General features: G+C 46.0%; 1 protein-coding gene across 1 annotated transcript in view; it reads right to left on the bottom strand.

Annotated features, from left to right (window-relative positions):
- LOC131669034 (protein Shroom) overlaps positions 1 to 22,018 on the bottom strand; it is a 66,767-nt gene extending 44,749 nt beyond the window's left edge. Inside the window, exon 1 of the mRNA XM_058943598.1 lies at positions 21,752 to 22,018. The gene's annotated coding sequence lies outside the window, so the exon portion shown is untranslated. The remainder of the gene's footprint in view (positions 1 to 21,751) is intronic.
- Positions 22,019 to 23,370: the final 1,352 nt, after the last annotated feature.

Raw genomic sequence — 23,370 nt, forward strand, 5'->3', positions numbered from 1 at the left:
TGGAGCTTATATTCCGTAAAAGAAAAGAAAAAAATTAAGAAAAACGGCAAACCGGCGTCGTTGCAACACGACAAAGTGAAGCAAGCCGATTTGAGGCTGTGTTTAATTAGAAAATTATCCTCCGGATAAGGAATTTTCGGCGCGGGTTCCCGTGCAAAATCACAGGCCTGCGCGTTTTAATTGGACTCGTCGGAAGAAAGATGCAGAGAAACGCGCAGTGGTGGCCTCTGGTATACATGTCTCCGAGGTAGCCATGAATTTTTCATCCGCCCACTCTGTTTTCCCCATTACACATTACGCAAGTGTTGCGCGCGCGCCAGCTTGGGCAGGTCATTACACGCAGATGGAGAAAAGCGATAGGCCGAGCGATCGCAAGGTGCACTTGTAAGCGGACATTCGGAGAGAGAAAAGAAAAAGAACACGCAGAGAGGTAAAAGGCTTTTTCGCAATAGAGCGCGTATCCCCCGAATTTGTCAAGTTGTCAGCCTCCGCGCGCAGCTTTATTCACGCGAGCCGCAGATAAGCTTTGCAAATGGGTTTATTTAAATGCAATATTTCGTTGGCTCGGTGGCGCGCTCGTGAGAGCTGATAAATCGGCGCGGAATTCATTGTTTGCCTTTGGTAGCTCGCGCTATTGATTTATGGGGCGCAGAGTCGCCTGAATATCAATGTGTACTCCAGAAGCGCGATAAGACGCCTGACTTTTCGTAGCTGCTCACCGGCCAAAGACAGCCTTGTGATTGTCTTGCCGTGGAAGTGTTACGAGCCCGAAGCGAAGGAGGTCAGCGTTTTCGCAGATACGAGTCGCAGATATTTCTTATTTGCCGCTAATAATTCATCGCGAGATCCTAATGCCGAAGATAAGCGGAGAGTGATTCGGGATAATTTCCTCGTGCTTTTGACCTTCGCTTCGTAAAAAGGAGCTACGTTGTCTGATTGTTTCTTGTCCATTGTGTTTGCAAATATCGAAATATATCTAGCTCTTATCGGCATGGGAGAGTAACCATTTGATAATTCTTCCATAACTGCAGAGCGATAAAAAATTACACGATCTTCGAAGGGCCCGTCGGAATCAAGCGTTCCACGGAATTCAATGTTATCCTGATGTCTAATGCCGGCCGATCGTCGGCGATTTATAACCAAATTCGCCGCTATCCGTTCGTCGATGCACGAGGTCCCCCTACATTCGCGCCGCGAACCCAAGCCGAATAGCCTCTAAAACAAAATCGAGGAATGAAATTCGATGCGGAATCTCCAATTAAATAATGCCACGTTAGTCGGGCTCGGACGCGCAATTACGAAAAACAATGTTGTTGCAGGCGGGGGGACCAAGCGAAACTCCCATTATGTATCGTCGAGCGCGACGCTATCGGCGAAAGCGCGCCTTGAGTAAACATCCCTTTGTCTTCTCGCGCATTATAACGCGCGCAAATTTTCGCGGTGGTGCCGCGGATGCCTGGGTAATGAAAACGTTGAGCGGCCCCGATGCTGAAACACGAGCAAATCGCGCGCGCCGGGCAACCTTCTATTATTAAACGCCTCGCGTGCACCGAGAGAGAGAGAGAAGAGAGAGAGAGAGAGAGAGAGAGAGAGAGAGAGAAAGCCGCTATAATTTGCTGCGCTCGGGACGAACAAGAACGGAGTTGATCCAGCGCCGCGTCATCATTGTTATCCCCGCGAAAAGAAAAGGAGAGAGGAAAAAAAAAGAAAGAATGCCAATTAGCCGCGAGAGCAAGACGATCGGCGGCGTATGCGCGAGGCGTGACGTCAAGCGCACGCACTCGCCAGGCGTATTACTCAAGGTCAAACGTCAAGCTGCGTAGGCGTGCGTGCTGTACTTTCGTTTTGCGCGTACGCGCAGCTTTTAAGCTCTCTCTCTCTCTCTCTCTCTCTCTCTCTCTCTCGCGCTCTCGACTGACGCGTACACGCGACCGCCTAGACAGAGAGAGAGAGAGAGAGAAACTTTCCTGCCTGCGTATATGATTTTTTTAAGAGCTGAGGCGGGACGGGAGGGCTGATAAATGCGAGGTGATAAGCTGCGGTAGAAAATAGATAGCGTTGAATTGTTTGATGAATTGTAGCAATACGTAGCTACACGCGCGTGCTAGAGAATCGCTGTGTTTTAATGAAATTTTAACATATTTTCTGTTTTCTTTTTGTTTCGTTTTCCAGGACATTCGGCAAAGTTTAGTTTGACGTAGATATATGAGGTACCGTCGCATTGCTTCTTGGGAGATTGCGTTTAAAAGCGTTGTAAAGATCCATTAAAGACAATGATTTATCAATCTTGTTCGGTACTTTCTACTTCTAAAATGGCTTTAATTGGATACCACGGCGTTATTCGTGGATTTCAATTTTCAACGTGTATAAAATGCAACGTTGTTCCAGGCCCAATCAATTAATTGGCACTCAAGAGAATGACGATCGCGACGCTCATTCGGACAAGTAAATTTGGTTTGACGCTTGACCGCATTGTAAGTTAGATCGAGTGCCGTCAAACATATCGAGTAAAAAGCATGAAGTTGCAGGAATTATTTTCATCGGCTCCATGCGAATGACTTTATCGTCCAAATAATTCTGGACTGAATGACATACCCACCCTCGCGCTCACAGCTTTATCGTTATAACGACGGGGATTACAATTTGATTAATCGAAAGTCCCTTAGTGAGGAATTATAAGATCGATGTATTTTTGTATGGTGTACTATCATGGATATGAATGGCCGAATATGAAGAATAATTCTCGAAATCAAGTATTCCATTCACTTATATTTACAATTGAGTGACTTGAATTGTTTGGTACTTCAACAAACATTTGTTAGACTAAAAATCGATCTCGTATAAATTGTCAAAACAAAGATCGAAAAAACCGTAGCCGAAAAGAATCAGATTCGTACTGTATACGAGATTTTGTCGTGTACCACCATCAGAGAATCGTTAAAATTGCTCAAGATAACAAAGCTGAAAATCCCAATTCCAGCATTATAATTGCATCTTTGACGCATGTGTACGCACGCATGTGCCCGATAAGTAACGAAAAAAAAGTATATTTATGTAAGATGACTTCTGCACCGAACCGCAGGCGCGCGGCAATAAATATCGTTCGCGTGAATTCTCAGAAAAACTATCATTCTCAGAATTGCACGCGCGCACATTTGCATAATTAGCGCGGGCGCGAGTAGTTCGATTACGCCGAGAGAGAGAGAGAGAGAGAGAGAGAGAGAGAGAGAGAGAGAGAGAGAGAGAGAGAGAGAGAGAAACCCGTTCGGAAACAAACGCGATAAAGCATCTGTTTTGCAACTGCGTTGTGGCGTCGAATGCTTGTAAGAGAAAAAAAAAAGGCGAGAGAAAGTTTTTTTTTTGCCGTTTTTTTTTTCATTTCAACGCGCGTGCGCTTTTAATTGGGCCTTAAACGTAAGATCGACGAGGATTGATTCTGGTCAAGCGAATCGCGCGCGCTAAGATGCCGAGCTCGTGTGGCGCTCGCGCATCCGACCGTGACCATCCGTCGATTCTCGCGCCGCGCGCGTTTCGCGTTGCGCAATACGACCTGAATTCTTGGGCATGCACGTATATACAGAGAGAGAGACAGAGAAAGAGAGAGAGAGAGAGAAAAGATCCGGAGATTAGGCACCGAAGCCCAAACCTTTTTGTTGTTTACGACTATCAATTTATACAAGCTGCAACGAATTTATGTATTTCTGCGCGAGTGTATCGATGCTTATCATGGGATGTGTTAGATAATGCAGGAGAGCGGATAATTCATATAATTGCGCGCGTGTCCGATCTCGAATTTCGCTTTGCGCGCGCGAGGTACAAAAACAAAATAAAATAAAATAAAAAATAAAAAGGAAAAGAGTTGTAGCCCGTTACGTAACAACGGTTTTGACAGGGTGAAGCTGATATACTGGGCTAACTGTACCGCTGTGACATCACCGTAAGGGTAACGCTTAGCCGTATTGTGTTCGCTATTTACATTTTTCGGTGTCGTAGGTGTTTTGCTTGCCGCTGAAACTTTAGTTAGCGACTCAGACTTAGCGTGAAATTGAATTTATCATTTGGAATTGATATGACGTATTTTTATTAGAAGTATTATGGGATAAAAATTGAAATTGAGTGTTATTAAGGAGTGCGAATTAGAGAGTGAAATTGACTATAAATCTGAGACTTCGGATTAACAGCAGGAAAGTCATTGATCCTTTTCATACAAGATGTCTTCCAATTGAAAATGTCCAAGAGCCAAACCATTAATTATTGCATATTTAAGACGAATGATACGAGGCGTGGAAATAAGATGAAACCACTTTTGGTTTCTTCCGTCGTATTCTCAAAGGTCTTCTCAAAATGCCTTCATATGTTCGATCGGTCAGTTGTTACGCGTCACGCAAGATAACAGGATCTCCGACGGAGAATTCGGAGAAACCCCGAGACGCGTTTGGTCTCGTCGTATGAAAATACGATAAATTGGTCCGCTTACTACTCGGAAGATAAGGTCCAATTGCTTTCGCAGTGAACTTTTTTCAAACAGCTCCCAAATATGACAATCTAATTAAGAGCGTTGGCTTCTAATCTCGCCGGCAATTATGCATCCAATGTCACGTTGCGCGAGCCGCAGAAACGAGTTTGAATTCCCAAGCGCGCACATTATACTTTCACTGCCGAACGCCCCGCGGTGCATGAAATTCCGCGGTCGAAGGGCGCCCGGTTGCCGCTGCTCGGTGGGTGTGAGCCCGCGCGCACGCGCGCGAGCCGGGAGAGCATTCCGAAAATTCAAAGCGCCGCGGAGATTTATGCGCTCGACCGACGGCTCCCGCGCGCGCCTTCTACGCCGTTAAGCGGGCGCCAATTCGCCGATCTATCGGAGCGCATCCGCGTGGCCGGCCGATGAATAATTCATCGCGCCTTCCTGCGAATTGACCTTTGACTCGAGCGCGATCGCAGAAGATGAGAAGACAACGAAAAAAACATTAATCGCAACGCGTCCTACTTTGAAGCTGCTGCGGTCGCGGACTTGCAAAAGCAATTAGAGCTGGTAAAAGCGATAAAACACGTCGGCTACGATGTAGATTTTCTTCATTATAGCGGATTATTCTCACGACAATTTACTCCACTTGTCTCTTATAGTTGTTGTTCACGGGTACAAAGAAACTCCGGTTTCCCCTCCCCCTTTCTGATCGTACGTGTTAAGGATACCACTATACGGAACTCCATACCTTTTCCTCGGGGTTTTGACATTCTTTACGAGCGTTAAATTATTCCGAAGCCGAGTCAATGGAATAAAGGCTTTTAAAATATTAAGATTTCGTCCCCTGCGTATAATGTACTCGACAAGAATTCAGTGAGTTATTTTTCGTGCGTTCTTATGTGTGTTATCACAGTGAGTCACGCCTCTACCGGCTGAAATGCCTTTTCGCCGGCTTTAATTCTTTCGGATATATCTGTAGTTGAACATTTCCAATGGACACTCCGCATTCTATAAGATCACTCTTTTCACAGCACAACATTTTTGCAGGCGATTACGCTGTTGGCAATTTCATTGTCTCGGCGACTCAGTGAAATGCTTTTGTGCTGCATATTTTCTCAGGGAAATCAGAAATTCGACTCACTTCCGTATCGAATACTTTTGCAAGTTTCCAAATTTACAAACTACAAGTTACATTCGAGTGGCTTCAGAATAATCAACTCGTTAGCATAAAGCAGCAGCAGAATATTGCAAGAAAAAAACAAAACTTTCAATTTGCAGATATGAAATTGGCGAGTCTTTCTAACGTGCGCGCCAAGAACTCGAAGCTTATCTGCTATCCTCATTCCTAAGTAGCGCGTACTTTGACAAAACTACCAATATTATAGATTGCGCAAGGATTACAAATAATTTCTACACGTCAACTTTATCTCGTACTATAATTGATATACATTTTTATCGAGCTTTCTTTTTTGCACGGAAACGAAAATTACGAAAAATCTATCATTTGTTTCCATCAACGTAATGTTGTTATATGAGGTAAAAGTTGACAAAGAGAAATTTTCCGCATATCTATTGGTGTCACAAGGCAAAAAAATGTCGGCGGATTTCTAAAGAAAACGACAATTTTAGCATATAGATCCTTGCGCGAGCGCTCGTCCGAAAGTTTCGAGATAATTATGATAAGCTGTTTTGAATGAGATCCTCATATTTCCAGATTAAAAAGTCCGAGCGAGATTAAAGGTGAATTTCGCGCGCGAAAAAAAAAACAAATAAATAAATAAATAAGAAAGCGCGTCGCGGCGAACAAGGTTTCGCGAAATCCGCGAACACACCTTCGCTCATAAATCGCATAACAGCATCGGCTCACGTGCGCGCGCGTAATTCCGCGGCCGCGAAGATATTATCGAATCGAGACTGAGCATAGGCCCCTTCGAACTTTGTTTATTTTTTCCTCTCGGCAGTCTCATCGTTTACAGCAGTGTTCATGCATCATTCATGAGCATTGCCCGCGTAGTCGTCGTATCTCCTTCTCTTTGAGAAACGAAAAAAGGAAAAAAACAAACAAAAAACGAACGAGAAAAAAAAAGCACGCAGCAACGTGATTGACATCTCGCAATGTATTGTAATTCGCGTGCGAGAGCGCGTGTAAACTGTCGCGATTCGAGTGCCTATACACCTTCTCTCTCCCTCTCGAGCATGTCGATTCTTTTTTCAAGTGAGTTGTGCTTCAAGCGATGAGAGAACTCAACATTTTATTTTCATCGCACGAGTTCACCAAAAGAAAGTACTTCTATGACTAAGTTGACCTGAGTGTTAGTGTTGTTTGAACAATTCTTTTGCGGTATGTTTTTTTTATGTGGAGGTTTTTCTTTTCCTTACAATGGAGTGTTTGACTATTTTTACGGTTCATTAAGAATGTCAAGTACTTGCTTGCGCTTGCGGGTTCACTCGCTTATCGATTACCAGAGAATTATTCTGTATAGGCGTTGGAATACATTGTTATTTTACCGCACGATGATTTACGAGCATTCCAGAAATATTTGTTTAATCTTTACAGTTTTCTTACATTTTTCATAATCTTCCAAGACATTGTTTCAGTCTTTTTTTATTAATGGAATTAGATTAGCAGATACATTCTCATTGTTTCTGAAATTAATATTACGAATCAATTCATTTTCTAGTAAAAAATGTATAAGAATAAAATCACGTTGAAAAATTGAAGAAGAAAAAAATGATATACTTCCGTCAAAAAAGCCATCGCCTGGAATTTTCCTCTGCGATTTTCTTGTAAATGAAATCGTCCTTGATATTAATGCCCTGAGACGTGTGATTTCTTATATCAGAACATTTACGAAATATTTAAAAAGTGGCCAAATATTTCCGAGTGGGAAGCCGTAATCGCATACAGCAGCAAGATCCGTTCGTGTAAGCGTCCATCAGCTGTAAGCGTAGGAGACACGAACGCCGGGGATGACTGCTAAATGAGATCTTTTTGCTGGCGTGGCGCGCGACATGCGCGTGCGTATGACACGCCCACACGCGATATTACGTGCGTTACTCGAGTTGAAAACGAGAGAGAAGAGAGAGAGAGAGAGAGAGAGAGAGAGAGAGAGAGAGAGAGAGAGAGAGAGAGAGAGAGAGAGACGTGGACTAGACGACTTTGAGCGTGGATGACAGTGAAAGTCTCTCATCGGGAAGCCGCGTGTGGCTATGACTAGTGAAGCGCGAAATTGTGGTTTCAAGTCGTGAATGGGGCAAAAGGTAGTAAACGTTTGATGGGTCAATTCGCGCGTCGATATCCTAATGGGCCGTGACGTTTTGTTGCGGAAATAACAAAAATAAATTTATCCGTTTTTCAACCGTTATCCCGACTTTTTTTTGTTCGTTTTGTTTTGTTCTTCGACAACAGAAATTTTGAGGTCAAACGAAGATGCAAGTATTGCCGGTTCAATCGCGTTTATCATATTGTTTTATCACCCAAGGATTTACGGCGCAGCCGTGGAGTTTACGAGCGCTTTGTGATTTTACGATCGCGCGAGGCTCGGCAACGCGCGCGCGGGAAGAGAGAGAGAGAGAGAGAGAGAGAGAGAGAAAAAAAGGAAGACTGAAAGTAAAATTATTCACTTGCCATCTTCAATTCCACCGCGGATTGACTGTTACGATAATGCGCCTGGAATTCATTAATCTTGGCCGATGGGAAATATTCCTCTTGCTCGTATCTATCAATCATATATTTTTTACTGCGATGTAAATATGCAACCACGGAAAATAGAATCAAACCTTCACGCAGAACTATCCAACTATTGATTCTAAGCAAACCAGATATTATTTCCTTGCGCTTATTAAAACATGTCTGTTACAGGTCTTCTTCTTACTTTTAATACGGAATCGCGCAAGCTTTATCAAAGCGCATTGAAATGGCGCCTGTCCAAACAAAAATTGAATCGTAGCGTATCGCTTGAGAAAAAGGAAAGACATAGGCGTATTTTGAAATTTTCCACCCGCCATCTGCACAAATTTCAACAAAACTGTCATTCAATATTTCATCGCGAAAGCCCGAAAAAAACAATCGCTGGAAGCTTGCAAGCCGCCAAAGCACCCACCACCTATACTAATTGTCGTTAGCTGGAGCGCGTGATGTATAACATTATCCAAGCTCTTGCGCACGGCGTATTTAGTCTATAAATAGAGGCTCCGCAGATAAAAGACGATATATGGACAACCGGTTAACCGAGGAGTGTATATACCATCATCATCGTCGTCGTCGGCTGTAATCCTTTAATACGCAAAAAAAAACCAAAATTTTCGCAAACACATTTTTTTTACGGTAGCGAAAAAACGTACGAGTCTCATTAGAAAGTACGCGAGCTCGCTTTTGTGTGTCGGTTTCGGTCTTTCTCTGCACAAGCAGTGACTCACCTCAGGTAAGTAGGAAGTGTACAGGAATGCCATCGCGATCCCTGAGTAAAGAAGGAGAAGAAGACGACGACGCGAGAGAGAGAGAGAGAGAAAGGGAGAGAGAGGGAGAGAGAGAGAGATACAGATAGGGAAGCCTTTTTTTCTCTCTTCAAAGTCGAGAAAGGGGACTTACTTGGACGTGACTCCGAGCGAGATAAGGGCAGACATTTCGAGAAAAACGTTTAGGGCTTTTACACGATCTGAGTAAAGTTCCAGCGCAAAAGCCGAGCGGTGAGGCTGCTCTTGTTTTGCTTGATTACTCATATTATCTTCAGCGATCTGCGAGTACTGCGACGGCCTAACCAAGTTTCTCGGCGAGTTTGCATTGCCTAGATTTAAAATTGTCAAGTGGAGAGAAACGACTTCTGGAGAGCACTGGTTTAGCAACGTCTTTGTGTATTTAAAAAGATTTCAGTAATTAGTAACAGAGCATGTCAAGCAAGACCTCGGAGTAAACTTCACAGCGGTCTTTAAGAATTAGGATTATCGTGTAATCTTGTTAAGTATAATACACCCAACTTTTCGCCCACCTAATTGCTGATAATTCATACGTCCGGCATGATAATTTATCAAGATTCCAGCAAACATATGGAAATGTCAAAAGAAAAGAATCGAGTAACGCTATGAAGCCTTCGCTCGACAACATCCATTTCTAGCGAAAATTAAATTTCACCAAAAATTGAGTAATGTAAAAACAAAATATTATAATGATCCCATAAAGTGTTATGATTTTATTTCTAAATACAATTTCCCATACCGTGTAGCTGAACATATGTTATTTCGAAATGAGATCAATGTGCCCTTCCATCTCCGTAGAAGCAACTTGCAAGACATTCTCGGATATGAGCCTGACGAGGAGAAACACGTAGGACACCGAGCTTGCGTTAGATGCAAAAATCGCTCGAACTAGAACCCAGATCCCAGATCGTGTGAAAGCCCTTATGGAAACGGCCGGCTGCTGCCGCCGGCTGCCGATGTCATAAGAGAAATGCTTGAGAAACAGAAGTTGAGTTAATTTCCGGGCGCGCAAATTGCTCGGCGACCAAGGCTGTTTTGTCGATACTCGAAAAAGTTGCTCTGGTGAAAACGTCTTTCTGCTACGATAAATCGAAGGCATTCGGAGTGCGCGGTCGCCCTCGACGAAACAAAGCGATATCGGCATTGCACTGGGTGCGCTAATCAGAACCGTTTCTATCTTCGATTAGACGTCGACATGATTCATCGCGAATCGCATAAATATTATGAAGCTTCTAGACTTAATAGCTCGTTCCGATGCAAACTTCATATTTCATCATCTTTTCGCGCCAAAGAAGTAGGGATTTTTTTTATTTATTAAACGGGAGAAACTTCCTTGAAAATAACATGAAGGATATGAATATAAATGAACAATAAAGCAAAAAAAGAACGAAACAAAAACGAATGTAAGAATAAAAAAAAGTTTCGATTTCATCGAAATCGAAAGGGATAGCACGGAAAAATGCTAATGAGATTCGCAATACACAGCGTTGCTATCGCAACGCAGTGAGTTCGCGATACTTCAGTACGCACAGCTCCATTATTTATACATTTTTCCATGCAAATAAAACGCGTAAAATGCAAAATGAGCTTTTCCTCGAGCGGCAGACGATGAAATCATAATGCACGAGATAACCAGTAATCTGCGCAATAGCACGCGAGTTGTGTTCCCTCCGTCAATACCAGAACGACAATAAATAAATTAAAAAAAAAAGAGCAATCTATCTTCTTAGCGATCCACAGTATATTTCTCACAATACATCCCATTGTGAGTAATCCGCGAAAGAGGCTTATAAACTCTTCGCCGTCAACTCATCGATGAATCATCATCAGCAACCACAAATATAATTCATCTCGTCGCCCATTCACCTCATTAAAAAAAAATAAAAGAGAAAAAAAAGGGCCGGCGGATAGGGGAGACGAGAGAGAAGTAAAAACCTCTCGTTTCGCGCGTGTCTATTACGGAAATCGCGGCAGCAGCGCTCGCTTTTGAGAACAAAACTCCGAACACCGCAGCGCGCGAGCGCGGAATGCACGGAATGCGCGCGTAAGTCGCTCTACATACGTAAGTACCGGCGCGCCGAGCTGCAACCTTCGAGCAGCGGCGAGCGATGACTGCCAAGTGCTGCTGCCTGCTGCTGCTGGCAAGCTGTTGGGCAAAAATTGTTTCGCGCTTAATTAGAATGCGCTTTTTCCTTTTCTCTTTCTTTTTCTCTTTCTTTTTTTCTCACGAGCGATGCTTTTGATTCTTTGCTGAGTGCTGAAGGGCTTCGGTCGTGATGTGGCGATGATTATGCCTTTTTTTAACGTCGGGAATTGACGCGGATGCTGCGATTTTTCTCTCGATACTTATCTCGGTAGCTTAGATATTTATGACTGCTAATTTTCGCAGTGCATTTACCGCAGTTCCATCATAATCAACTAAAATTAACGCAACTAAGAATCTAATTTGCGTAATTCCATTGTTCGGCATGTTGTTTATTTCCATCGAGCGCCAATAAAACGTAAATTTTATATAATTTGCACTCTTTGTTTTGCTGAAACAACTGCAACAACAAAAGTCAAAGTAAAGGAGAGACTATAAAAACTTTCTCTCTTGTGTTTGTTACAATTTCAGCTCGAGCATTCGCATACAGACATCTATAAAGTCCCGATAGTTATGCGGAGATAACGATCGATAAAGATTACCATCTAACCTTCGTTCTAGATGCCCCGTCTAAGCTTCGAATTTACATGTTAACCGAAAAACAAGAGAGAGAGAGGTCAGTAAGTCGTGGTGTGTATACGTTTCTCTCTCTCTCTCTCTCTCTCTCTCTCTCTCTCTCTCTCTCTCTTTCTCTCTCTTACATGCCTACATCACAGAGAGAGAAGGTAGGGAGCTGCTCGTCGTTCCGCATCGCTTAAAATGCATTTCTCTCCTTCGAGGAGAGAAGTTCGAGGGCAAAGCGTTTAAACGGCGCGAAGCGTGGGAAGAACGAGCGAGAAGTGCAATCGGCGCAATTTTTACTGTTTGCCGTGCGCAGATTGCCAATGGAACGGAGCAGTCTTTTAAGCTCGGAGATGCTGTAATTGCTCGCACGAAGCCCTACTGCGGATGTCGGTGATTTTTTTTCTTTCTCAGGCAGGTACCAGCTGCAAGGGGACCTTTTTTTTTCGAGGGGAATGGACGACGATGGTGGCTCTATACTCACGTGGGTCGCACCGGGACAGCTGAGCGTTCGCTGACGGTGTACGTACCTGCAACGAAAACAAAGCCATCGATTAGGCCGATTTCGAAGCGCGTGCTCGCGCTTCTTAGTTGGCGCGCACCGTCGATTTGCGAACGTATCGTAACCACGAAATCGCGCGTCATCGCCATCAAGAGGACGCAAGGCATCTCGAGAGAGACGAGTGCGAGCTGTCAAAAGCCACGCGCGTTTCTGCATATTCTGTCCCGCGTAACGACGGGCAAAAGTCTTCCCACACGATCGTTTGGAAACGGCCGAAGGAGCGCGCACGGGCAAGCGAAATTTTCATTTTGTCACTGACTGCTTGCGCAACCATTGAGATGACATTTCCACTACGACGGGCGAACACGCGAGAAAGGATCTCACGATGTTGTACGGCAAAAGACAATTTTCTCCTTGCGCTCTGGTTTCTCTCTCGCGCGAAAAATTTGGATATCCGTGTAGAGAGAGGAACAAGGAAGCTCGCGTGTTCTTCCAAAGGGCATGTCGTAATTACCAATCTGTCCTCTTTCACGTAATCGCCAGAGGAAATGCGTCGACGTTTTTTTTATGTAATCGTCTGCGAGTTCCCCGTGCAAAAATGTTCGCTCGGGTTGATTCGTGAATTTTCAGACGCGCGCACGCACACTTATAATTTTCAATCGATTTCTTCGTTATGGAACGCAGCATCCGGACCACCCGATATTATCGCAAGGGACATATTTTCAATGCAACGCTACTTTATTCGGCAGCCGAGATTTCTCTACTTTGTTCTCACCGGCTGCGCGTTGGCTTTTTCTCCAGTGACAAGTATAACGTCGTCATCGATGCCCTTTGCACAACTCGTTGGCGTCGCTTCGCCGGAGGACCCTAGCTATTTATTTCTGAAACGAGCTCGCTCGACATCCTCCAAATAAAAGTCTAAGATTTCTAAAAGCCAGCGCGACGTTCGGAATACATGCAGCAGCAGTTTTCTCTTCTCTCTGTCCCCCAGGTCCCCCAGCTCGCATACATATCAAACGGAAGCTGCATTCAGTGCTTAAAAGTGTCACGTCGCGAATTAAACGGGGAGAGAGAGAGAGAGAGAGAGAGAGAGAGAGAGAGAGAAGCGTGGATCTAAGGTTACAGTTTCATCTCCGAAGGTCATCGCACGCCTTTAATACTTTCACCTTGGTCCTCGCTCGCTCGCGCGCGAGCACCAGCTGAAAACCCTCTAATCGGCTTTTCTTTTTGCGAGAAAAATTATTCATGCGCTCTCTCTGCTTTTTTTGGACAAGGAGATTGACTCTCTTGGCTTTTGTTGAGAGCCGGCCTTTGTGTGTGTATATGTGTGTACGTGTTGCAAACGCTAGAGAGAGAGAGAGAGAGAGAAAGGCTTGCTTTTTTATCGTTTTGGCGCATGCTTCGAAAATTTTCGAATTCTTGCATCTTGTTAGGCTGCCCCGGCCTTTTAATGATTTATGCGTTTGCCGCGGAAGAAGAGCCATACGGCCTTCGACAAATTATGCGCGCGTATTTCAAATTTCAAAGCCTAAAAAGTTATGCTTCCGCCGGGAGAAAAATATGTTTGTGCCAAGCAATTATTCTAATGAGGCATGAATTCTTGACATATTGGTAACGATTATATCTAATACACCGACGGTTTTGTTGCGATCGAAATGTATCTTTCGTGCCTGCATTTTCCTAAAGAAAAGTTATCGCATACGCAGGCGTTATTTGAAATGCACTCGGGTCTAGTAAAATTATCAGCCTATTAATATTTACGACTACCGAAAACAATTACCTCTCGTGTATATTTGCACAAAAAGGAATCGCTCAAGTACTATTTCACACCTTTTTGCACTTTGCATTTCTCTCTCTCTCTCTCTCTCTCTCTCTCTCTCTCTCTCTCTCTTTTAAACACACAATCAAGATCAAATATTTATAGGCGCCTGCAAAAAAATATCCAGGATACGTGTAATATGAAAATTGTAGCAGCCCCTTTGTTCCAGTTTCGCGAACGAACACGGAGTACAATTCAAATACTCAATGCGTTAGCTACTTACAATATCGCAGATTGCGGATAGTTAAAATATCACACCTCCGTCAATAAAGGTAAAAAATAAAAATAAACGAAAAAAAAAAAATGAAAGCATCGTGACTCAACAATGGCAATGTGTACACCTTTTATGTAAAATTTCACACGTTCGTAAAGAAAAAATGAGCATTCTTTTACGTAATCACACCAAAGTGAATCATAATCGAAGGACAAAGCCACCACAGCTTTTTTCATCTCTCTTGCAATTGTATTTTACGTAAATTGCAACCCTTGTAGGGCGTGTGCATGGCGACACGCCGGCAAGGAGTGGTCGCAAAAGGAAGTCGACGACCAAAGTGTCATAATCGCCGATGAGTGGGATCAGAAAGAAGAAGATGCCGATCTTTTTATATTCGATTTCTTCATCGTCGCCGCGCAGTTTATTGATGTGTCTTTCATGTAATGACGCTGACTTTCGTAAAATCATTATCCCTGTCTCTCTCGTCTATTGTACGGAGATGTGTCATTGTTTGTTTGAATGTTCTTCACATATGCAACAATCGATTATCAATCAAAGTACGTTCCGTGAAAACAGCGCAATAAGCGATCTTAGTTTTTCCAATTTAATCATCGTTGAAAGATCAAAGACACGATCGGACAATATTTTCGACAAGTCACTGAACTTTTAGCGCATGGAGACACAGTGAAATCTTTCCGTGTACACTTTCCCATTTAGAAAAGTTCGTTCATCCTCTTCCCCCGACGAAAAGAAGAAGCAATCGATTGTCTCTCTTTTTCAATACTCGGCTAGTTAAGATATCTGTGTGTGTATGTCTTGACGTGTCTTATCTTAAATTTTCATTAGACATCCCCCTTTCACTCCAGCCGCGCGCGTGTGTGCATAAAAAATCGGTAAAAGTGAAATTGATTTCGCGTGTCGTCTGAGTGAGAAATAAGGCCCCCGCAAGTGAGAGAGAGAGAGAGAGAGAGAGAGAGAGAGAGAGAGAGAGAGAGAGAGAGAGAGAGGGAGAGAGAGACAAAGAGTGCCAATGAGTATCCGAACACAATGGCAAGGGAAAAAACCAGCAGCGGCATCGACTTTCACCTCCGAACCGCCCGGCGACGACGACGACGACTACGACAATGATCGGCGATGCACGCGCGATATACCCTTGCCACTTGAAAATGTATGTCCTTGGCAGTGCGGCGTCGCGGGTGAAATTTATAACGACGGGCGAACTTTCCGTTTCCATACCCACGCGCCGCGGGTAATTAGACGACGGCTCCTTCCTTCCCGAAAAGCCTTTACGGGTCGATTGCCCGTAAAAAGCTCTAGAGCGACATTTGGCGAGCGATCGCGCGTCTTAATTCGACGTCTACGTACGCGCTACTCCGCGACTGATCAATCGGCGCGCATAATGCGGTCGCGTCGGCGGTAGCAAGCTAATTAACGCTAATGACGCTCCCCCGGTTTCCATTTGCCAGCCCGGAGCGGTCGATCGGATAAAGCGTCCCCGCGCGAGGACGAAAAAGAGTGCGCGCGAGAGAGAGCCGCCGGCCGTCGCGTGCCAATCATTTTCACTTTTCGCGGCGGCGCGAATAGCTAATCGCGGAGGGAAAGTAATTAGCGGCGCCCCGTGGGCCAGAGCGATAATGAGACAGCGAGACGTTGCATTAATTCGCCGCCGCAGCCGCCGTCGCCGCCGCGGAGCCCTCACGGCCGTCCGCTCGTCACACAAGGACGAGTTCTTCGCGCTGGCATTCCTTTAACCAGTCGGCCCCGGAGCAAGCGCGCGCCCCGCATCCCCGCGGCAAAGACGCGAGACCGAGCAAATACGTTCGATGTCTCGGCGGGGCAGTTTGACAGTTAACATTTTGCCGAGCCGAAGCGCGTTTGTTTGATACTGCTCGCTCTCTCGGCCTTATCCCCCGAGCTGCTGATGCGTCGGCATGTCGGTTATGCTGATTTTCGGATTGACGCCGCGTCCGGATTCTCCGCGTTTCTCCTTTTCTCGGCGCGAGATGAAGTTCTTATCTTGTAATGCTGAGAGCAATTGACTAGCGTTGCTAATTGCGCCGGGATTGCGGGCCGACCGAGCTAAATTTAGCCCCGTCGTCGGAATTTCACTTTCCGCGAGCGACTCGCGGCGTCCCCTCGCGCTCTTCTCATTGGCATTCCGCGGACGCGGCTCTCAACGCCGAGACGCCTAGTTTTCCGTGCGTACGCGCGCCGTCGTAATATCATCGAGACGCATAGGACAGCCGATGCTAACAGGATTAATGCGCGAGGGAGGCTTCGCTGTCAAACGCTCGTCACCTTCCTCGCCGCTCGATTCGCCGCTCGATTCGCCGCTCGATTCGCGTCGCGCGCGCGCGTGCGTAATGTTACGCGACGTATCTCTTCTCGGAGCAAAAGAAAGAGACAAGCGCAACGACGGTCAATTGAACGAAGCGAGCGTATTATACGAATACAAAAGCGAGTCGCGCAATATCGCCGAATCGAAAGAGAACAAATGCGGGTTTCGTCTACGTCCCAGCCACGTGCACGTAGAGAAAGTATCGACAGATTTCCTCTCTTATGGGTATGTGTATGAAATACGCGCGTGCGACATTCTCTTCTGTGTATACCTTCGACACGTAATAATCGCAGCGGTTTATTGTTCGACGCGAGTCGCCAATTTTTTTTTTCATGCAAATGTGACGTAATTCTCTCTCTCTCTCTCTCTCTCTCTCTCCCGCGAGTTGTAAATAACGGAACTCGCGCGCCAAGACCAGAGCAAGCAGGTCTATTTGAGCTAGCGTGCAATTTACTTTATTGGATTGTTCGAGTGTGTAATAGGTCTATGGGACAGTCGCGTTCAACAAAAGACTTATTTGGAATGCGTTTCCTTTCGATCAACGCATTTATACCAGTGAAATCCGATTTTCATTTTGCATTTTTCATTGTCGATAGTGTATCGATTTTCTATTTAGATCAAATTTTTGTAGAAGCTCTGATTAAACAAGAATATTTAGTGGGTATAGTTTATGTAAATCATCGAATTATTAAAACGCTATACCCATTATCCAATTAGTCATCACATCTGTTATTTAAACTCGCGACCAGGCAACAATGGCGCATCGTAAAAACCGCATAAGTCGAGTACAATTCGCTTAAAATTCGCGGCATTGAACCCAATTTCACACGCAAAATCCTTTACTAGGACCGCAAAGAGCGTGAGAGTTAATTATGGAATTTTGACTCACTTTCCAAGTGCATTCTCGTTGCACCGGGATAAATTTAGCTTGTCGCCTTACTCTGAACAACACAACTCGCCAGAATTTTTGTCATTATAAAATTCGTAATAAAAAATAATGCGTTCCTCCGCTTACACTTTCACCGTCTTATGCACAAACAATCCTTTGCTTTCTTTACGCAAGAAAACAAAAAAAAAAGATGACTTGAAAATTATACGGCCGCTAAGACGACGACAACGACGAGCCGACCGGATATAGGAGGATACAAGAAGAGAGAAGCTTATCTGGCATCGTCGTCATCGTCTTTCTCTCTCTCTCTCTCTCTCTCTTTCTCTCTCTCTGTACTTTCGACGAGAATTTGAGATTTTTGCCGCGCTTCTTCTTTTTATCTCGTGCGCACATCTTTTATTGAGCGACGAGTGAACTTTATGTATACGTTCGTGCGACTCGCAGCTGCGAAATACGCTATTTGCCTGAAGGCTGTTTAGCTCGCTCGATCGTGCTTATTATCGCGCAAGCGAGTTGTCGCGAAAAATTCGAATTAGCTTAGGCTTCCCCGCCGATGTGAAACCGATGAAAAGAAAAAATAAAAACAAAAAAGAACGCAACAAAAAGTAAATAAATAAATGAAGAACGAACGCTAGGCGTCTCGTAAAGTTTGGGTTTGGCGAGCGAGGCAGAGGAGAGTAGCGCGTGAGAACGAGGATTCTCTCGGTGGCGGAGTGATCGACCGTTAAGTTCATCGGCGCGTCGCGTATAACGAGACGCGCGCGCGAAGCTCGGCTCTGCTCGCGCAAGCGAGCCTCGTTAATTAGTAATTAGGAGGAAGGGGGTGAGTCGATTTACCGCTTGGCAACTCCTCGCGCCAGCCGCCGTGCGCGGTAACGGTGCTATTTTTGCACGCGCTCTCCTCCTTCACTGGGTCAAAGCTTTCAATTGGCTTTTGCTTTCGAGTGACGAGATGTGGCCGACGACGCAAGCGACTCTCTCTCCGTACCGGCGATAGCGTCGGAAGCTGGAGGCTCTTTGTTCGACGGCGCAACCTTGCCCCGTTCGTCTGCGTTCGAATTCGATCGAATGGCGCGCCGCGCGTCGGAGCTCGTTTGAGGCAGTTGGAGAGCGTTCGATGATCGCCAGCCGCGTGCGGAGTCGATGCGCGCTCTCCCTGCTGCCATACGACCGCTTGAATGCATCCGCGGGGATTCGTCTTGCAATTCGATCTTTGCCGATGACGAACAAAGTGGCGCGCTCCTTACGTACGTCGATGCGTGAAAATACATTTCGCATGCGCACTGCCAGAGACAATCGCCGCGCGCATTTTCCATTCGAAAAGGCCAATAATACCGTTGAATGGAGAAAAGTCCCATTCGAGCATTAATAATCCCGCTGGCAACTTCCTCTTTTGGCAATGCCTGTATCGACGCAAAGAGAGAGAGAGAGAGAGAGAGAGAGAAAAGAAAAAAAGAAACTGGAATATTCAAACACACGTGTGTTTGCGTGAGATTTATGAACGAACGATCTCTCATTCATGCCTTACAGCGTGAATGAGTATTCATGAGGTTGTGATCGGGTTTCTATGCGAACATTGCGCTTCTTTATATTAGATAAGATTCCTTGCTTTTCGGTCCGAAGCTAATGCGACCTTACGGACATTGATTCCGCCATTTTCTCGCTGAATATTTTTCGAAAGTTTCATTGGCATTAGAAATCCCTGCTCGCCTTAATAACGTCATCGCGCTTACGCTCCATTAAATCTGACGTAAGCCTCTCGAAGAAATAAGAAAATACGAGGATGCGCACACAAGTCTTTCCACTGTCGCGGCGAAATTATCGCGTTCAGCTCTCGCGTAAAAGTGCAAGTGTCTCTAATCTCCTACGCGGATGAGCCTTCGATCGTTTGATCGGTCATTCCACGAGCCGATGGTAATGAAGAGCGAACGAAGTGGCCCGCGTAGATCAATCGAAAGTCGAGGATATTACTGCGAAATGAATTAAGCGTCGAAACAAAGAAACGCCGGGACTTATGATACTGACTAGCCGCGATATTTTATATACAGCGACCGGACTCCACGTTCATTGTCCCGAGCACGACATTATACAATCGCAACTTTTCGTCATTCCCTTGGTCTTCGAAGAAAAAAAAGTCATACGATATATCCGCCATTGGAATTACGAAGGCACCGTTACAGTATATCTCAGCAGAAAACCCTCCGGCTAAACATCCTTCGGATTCCCCGCGCCACCGCCAAGGTTATACGACGGCAGCAGCTGAAGGGATCATTTTCTCTCTCTCTCTCTCTCTCTGGCCGCCATAAGTTAATGCCCGCGCGCAACACCTGCCGCGTATGCGAGCTTCAGTTTTATACTGAAAAAAGGATGGAGTGGGCAATGGTGGGAGGGGGGAGGGGCTCCGGCATTCTTTTGTTTCCAAGTCTCGCGACGTAAACGCCTAATCCGCGCATGAAGATTCGTCTAATTCCTCGTCGAGTGGAATGCTTCAGGTATACGGCAGTTCTCAAAAATGCCTCGCGTTTCTTCGACGTTAAGCGGATAGCGCGCGAAAGGAGAAGAGCGAGAAGGATGAAAAAGAAGGACAGCGGTGGAGCAGCAGACAGACAACCGATGATTCCCGAGGAGTGCTGCTGCTGCAAAAATCAGTCGGCTGGAAGTTAATGCCAAGAAAGCTGCTGCTGCTGCTGCTGCTTCTGCTGCTGCTGCTGCCACTGCTGCTGCTGCTACCGCCGCCGCCGCCGCCGCCGTTGCTGTTGCCGCTGTGTTACGCAGACCGCCCAGGTGTTGATAACGGTTATTGGAGGATTTTGCCGCGTATAGCTTTCGCGAAAAATGGCCGTCTGGCAGGCATTTACGAGAGCGTTTTTTCTGCTCGCCGTGGAAAATCCGAGCGATTGGTAGCATTATGAATAGATAAGCGGCCGACCACAGGCAATCTGCTTTTTATGTCACCTACACGCCGTGAGTCACGCTCGTAAATAAGCAGCCCGATAACGCACGGCGAAAGAAAAAAAAGCGCTTTTACGATCCGAGATGGATAATAAATTGGCAGCGGTGGAGTTCTTTAGTGGACGTACGTATACGCGCGAGAGGCGAACGAACTTCGGTAGCTTTTAAATTTTGCGCCACAGAAGCGTAATGAGATCTCCCGAGCGAGATAATAATAATACAATTCATAACACTTATTCGACCATCTAAGCAAAGTATGCCATTCATTTCAAACTTACGCTTAGCTCGGCTGTTTTTTTTTTTTCTTCTTCAATGAACGCAACAGGAGGTTTCATCACCTGCAATCGGGTTCAGTGGAAAAATTCTTGCCAATGAGTATTCATCGCGCGAAAAAAGAAAACTCACCGCTTATTAGGAGGGAAACGAATATGTATTGGAACACCCACGAATCCAAAAAAAAGGAAGAAGAAAAAAGAGACAAAAAATAGATCGATTTAAAAATCGAATAAAGCTGCATCGAAGACAGAAGAAAAAAAGCCGTTGGCCTATCGAGTAAATAACGAAGAAATTTTGGATGGACCGCACGCACAGACGGGAAAGCTCGTCGAAAAACCGGAAAAAGAACCATATCACACGAGCACACGTAGGCTAATGGTGCGTTAGTCAGCATTTTTCTCATCTAGTCTGTCGAAGGTCCCGGCGAAAAGGAAAAAAGTCGATAGGTTGACCGTCGACGCGCGTGCATCACCGACCAAGATGTCCGTACGTCGTCGGAAGCTTATAAAGTAATTTTTTGTCGTTCTCATCTGCGGCGCGTCCGCGAGGGGATTCGCGAAATTACGCAACAGGCGCGCCGCAGGACGCGATTGCACGCCGCGAAGGGCGTTTCGTCTCCGCGCCCAGTCGGATGAAATTCAGAGCCTCCCGACCGAGCTGGATGGCGTTAAGAGTAATTTGCGCGCAAGCAATATTCAGGCCGATTCGCTAGAAATCCGTCATTAGCATCGTGCCACGAGCGGCAGATTAAAATGTGCTCCTCACCGAAATAACGAGCGCAACGTCTTGTTCGGCGCGCGCGAACACCTGTTGAGCGGCGAAAAATTCGCTCTTCGGGGGAAGACTCATCCTCGCGGAAAGTGGGGCGGGGGGAGGGGGGAAAGAGAGCATCAACAGCATTGCAACTCGGATACATAGAGCTCTCGAGGCGTGAGAAACTGGCGGCCGCCTGGAGGAAGCCTCTCTCTCTCTCTCTGACCGGCTTCTGCATCTCTCTCTGTCTCTCTCTCTCTCTCTTTCTCTCTTGTAGGACTCTCTTTGTGCCTTTGTTGGCATGGAAAACACGTGCTCTCTCGCTCTCTCTCCTAGGAAAATTTCCGATCAATGAATCTTTACCTTTTGCCGATCCCAACGTATCCTCTCTTCCGTCTCTCTCCGTGTCACCGACTATACAACTACATACACTAGCACATTGCACATCAGCATCTAAACGGCGCCGGCGACGAGGAACAGCAATGACGCACTTAGCACACCAAGCGTAAAGTTTCCCCCAGAAAAATAAAAAAAATAAAAATAAATAAATAAAAAACAGTGATAAACAGATGGGAAAAAAAAAGTACGAGCGAATTTCAATTTAAAACATTGGACGGCTTGTGAAGCCGCCAAGCGCCGATGCGCGACTGAGGCGCTGCGCCGTCTGCACACACACACAGCTCGCTCTTTCTTCCAACACAGAGCTCGGCCACTCCGAGACAGAGACAGAGAGAGAGCGAGACAGCGGGGGAGGGGACGCGCGCTCGATCTCTTGGCCAACGCTCAACTATACACCTTTACCTATAATATTTAAGGCTCACTCTCCACCTTGTTACATGCCGAATATTATTGTCGACTTCCCCCACCCCCTTGTCGTTATCGCGCTGCTACTGCTTTTACGCTCATGAAAGCCGGGCAATTAACAGGAGTTTCTCAAGCGAGAGGAGCAATCAGCATCGCATCTTGATTTATGTACGGCACGCGGGGCTCTACTCCAATTTCACTTTTACTTCTGTTTTCGCCGTTAATAAATTCCGATAAAAAGCACAATCGCGAGAGCATCGACGCCGATCGTTCGACCGTTCGCTCGAGCGAAATTCGGGGAAGCGCCGCCCCGTGGAGGCCTTTCATCTTCGCGGCGTTGACAAGTTTCGCGTTGCGCGCCAGCAAATCGGCGAAACGTGAATTTTCCGGCGAGCATTCGAGGGGGCAAAGGGGGAGGGGGAATAGTTGACGCGCGTTTGCCGCTGCCCAAGAAACCCTCGATATCAATACTCGCGCGCCGCAGAAATCCAAACACTCGAGGAGAGAAAGAGAGAGAGAGAGAGAGAGAGAGAGAGGAGGGTGACTCCGAAATAATAATCATCGTAGAGCCAGCATAACGTTGGCTGGCAAAGGTGTATGGTATACGGAGAGGAGCTCAGTGAACCGCTAGCAGCAGCAGGCCGAGGCGAGCTGCGGGCAGCTTCGCTCGTTCGGCGGAGCGAGCCGAAGATCGCCGATCGGCCAAAAGGAATGCACGCGCCGGAAACCGGCCGCGCTGGAATCGGGATCGGGTTCTCTCTCTCTCTCTCTCTCTCTCTCTCTCTCTCTCTCTCTCTCTCTCTTCCTCGCAGCGCGCGCGCGCCAAGGCAAACGACCGAACTCGCCGTGTACACCGCCAGGCTGATCTCTCATCGGACAGTTTGTTTTTCGTTAAACTTTTGTCAATGTGTATTTATAGTGGAGCTTTGATTTAGGTTGCAGCTCGACAGGATGGACTGGTGCGGAGGCTTTCGGGGTCTGTCGCTCCACCTGCTCTCGGACTGCTTCACTTCGTTATTCATTTTTTTTTTCGATGGCTACTTTTCTCGAGTGACCAACTTCCGAACGAACCAGTGTGTTTTGATTGAATGTGACGGGCAGTCGTATCGTCCGACGAGCGCGTAGCCGCGACTCGCGAGACGCGATTTACTTTTGCCTCTTTCCTTCCTCGAGTACTA

The sequence above is a fragment of the Phymastichus coffea genome, unplaced genomic scaffold (assembly GCF_024137745.1).
Source record: "Phymastichus coffea isolate CEN01 unplaced genomic scaffold, Cenicafe_Pcof_1.1 PCOF00086, whole genome shotgun sequence".
NCBI lineage: Eukaryota > Metazoa > Arthropoda > Insecta > Hymenoptera > Eulophidae > Phymastichus > Phymastichus coffea.